General features: G+C 50.1%; 1 long non-coding RNA gene across 1 annotated transcript; it reads left to right on the plus strand.

Annotated features, from left to right (window-relative positions):
• The first annotated feature begins 265 nt into the window (after positions 1 to 265).
• LOC115367797 (uncharacterized) lies at positions 266 to 1,385 on the plus strand. Its single transcript, XR_003928955.1, has 4 exons — positions 266 to 367; positions 439 to 513; positions 596 to 654; positions 737 to 1,385. It is a non-coding gene; the product is annotated as an uncharacterized LOC115367797 (long non-coding RNA).
• Positions 1,386 to 2,701: the final 1,316 nt, after the last annotated feature.

The following is a 2,701-nucleotide window of genomic DNA, read 5'->3' on the forward strand; positions in this document are numbered from 1 at the left end:
TTAGACTCAACTGGAAAACAAAAAAACTAACTGTGGAACAAGTGTGGACAATGAGAACCATTTAGACTCTACCATCACATTCTGTGCTTACACCATGTGTCAGCTGAGTCTACAGGATCCTCCCCTCAGTTGAGTGTACTGTCCCTTTGAAAGTGTGGCAAGTGGTTCTTCCCTCCCGGCCACTGTGTGGCACTGTGCCAGCCTTCCGACACTGTAATTATTGGCGAGGCCTATATATGTCGGGGGCGCCCATGCCTGGGCCTTCCTCTTTCCCCGATGCATCTTCCGGGTGTATAGAGGCAGCGTGCTGGGCAGCTTGGCTCCTTTGTTTGCCGTGGCGGCCGACGAAAGTTAAATTATCACCCAGGTAAGGCATCGCGCTGTCTTGTAATTGAATGCGCTGCAGGCGGTTCGGTGACAGTTTCCACCTGTTTGTAGTGTGGCTGACCACTGGTCCAGGAGCGGAGGACTGCTCCGCTGGAGGCCCGCTGCGTGTGGTTGTCTGTCGGCGTGGTGAGTCGTCTTCGTCCACTTTCTTGCCGCTACCGCTGAGCTCCCTCTGGAAAAATATTTATAATGTATTTTCTTGCTGCAGCATCCGTTCTGTGTTTCACTCCCGCCCTCACGGCGAGGCTGCGCTGTCAAAGTTTAAAGGTATGCACAACGCCAAATTTATTATAACTATTGTTGTTTGATGCATTGATTTTTATTGGTTTATTCTTTGGCTTGTTTTTAGCCACTGCGCTAACACCGGCTGCTGCTTTGGCTCTCTCGTTGTTGTTATTTATGCTTCCCTCTCGCGAGGTCACGTCGCCGCCGACTGCTCGCACCGCAGGTCTCTCTCTCCCCCCTCTGGCGAGGACCGGCGCCGTCCCCACCGTCGGCGTGAGGCCGGACCCCACACCCTGGAGGCTGGTCCTAGAAGGAGCGCCTGGGCACGGCGACCTGTGTTTTTATAGTGTTATTGTTGGGTTCTCTGGTTTATTTTTTTCTTTCTTTTTGTTTATGTGAATTGTTTGTTTATTGTATTGTTTGTTTGTTTTTTTCCAAATTAGATGTATTATTTTGATTAGTTGAGAGTGCACCAGGGCTGGTAGGGTTTTAATTTTCTCCCTCTCTTTCCCTGGACAGGTGCTGAGGCTCCCGGCAGCATTTTGGTTTCCTGGTGGCGGTGTTTTCTTCACGTTCCCTTTTCGGTTGGTGTGCAGTGACACGGGTGGATAATTTTTGGACCTTCTCCCTTTTTACGTTATTACTCCCCTGCTGCTGTGGTAAGCCCCAGCCCTGTCCGACCTTCCTCCCCCTACCAGCGGTTTTAGTAAGATGTTGATTATTTTCTGGTGCTTTATTTGTTATTTCTTTTTTTGTTAATAAACATTCCTTTATTGAAACCGTCTCTGCCTGTGATGCTGTGAACCTGAGTGGCCCCCCCCTGTGCATTAACCCTTTAATTAAGAATTTCCTGGGGTGAAATTCCCCAGGTGGCGTTGTCGCAACCCGATGTACTAGCCGCCCTCACGCTACAAAAGCATGCAGTGTGCAGCGTGTTCTCTGGAAAAGATCCCAGCTAACACAGTTACTGTTTGGAAAAAGGAGCTCAGTCACTTTTACTGCAGGACATTTTTACTGCACTACTTCTACTTCTACTGCAGTCACATACCAACAGAGGAACAGTACTTCTACTTCTACTGCAGTCACATACCAGCAAAGTAATAATACTTTAACTGGGGAAGCAGTTTGTAGTTCTCTTTCAACCACCAGGTGAAAAACTCGATCCAGAACCAACCTGCTCCTTGTTACTGGTTAGAAGGTTCTTGCTGAGCTGATCACAGTCCTCTGGTGTTGCTGAGGCGTCGGAGCCCAGCAGAGCCAGCAGAGCCAGCAAGGCCGATGTGTGCAGAACCCTCATACTAGAACCGTGGAACTCAAACCGCAGACTCGTTCCTGTGCAGACGGCGGGGCTCCAGAGGACGAATGTGGCTGGTTTGTGAACTTAGGCCGTTTATATTGGCCTGAGCCCCCGGTGGGACTGTTAGACTCAGTCCAAAGTGTGTGTGTGCTCGCTGCGTGGGTTCTCTGTTGTTTTATTCTTTCTTTGGCCAAAGAGGTCAGTTCAGGCTCCCTTTTATTTCTCTGAAGTCACCGGCTGGAAAAAGACAGGACACAGACACTTTCACTGGGTTTTGGTGCACAGAGAGACAGTGTTGGAAGAGTTCAGCATTTAATTTAACTTCACCCTCCTGTCATCTTTGACCCCAGTCAGTGTCTAATGTTTTCTTTTTTATTACTGCAGCCCCCTTCATCTGCACCCACAGTGCATTGCCCCCCTCCAGCATGCAGCTCACAGCCACTCCTCAGTCACGTTTTTTGGCTTCTCCAAGTGTGTTTAGCTGCACCATGCAGGGGTGGATCATCACCTCACAGCCTGGATCCTGGATTACCTCACAAACCGACCCCAGTATGTGAGGTCTCAGGGCTGTGTGTCTGACATGGTCATCTGCAGTGCAGGGGCTCCTCAGGGAACAGTCCTGGCCCCATTCCTGTTCACCCTCTATACTGCAGGCTCCTCCCACAGCTCACCTGTCACCTGCACAGGTTCTCTGATGACTCTGTGATTGCAGGTCTCGTCACTGACGGTGACAACAGAGAGTACAGAGAGCTGACAAAGGATTTTGTGGCCTGGTGCCTGCAGGTGGACTTC

This window comes from Myripristis murdjan, chromosome 11 (assembly GCF_902150065.1).
Source record: "Myripristis murdjan chromosome 11, fMyrMur1.1, whole genome shotgun sequence".
Classification (NCBI taxonomy): Eukaryota; Metazoa; Chordata; class Actinopteri; order Holocentriformes; family Holocentridae; genus Myripristis; species Myripristis murdjan.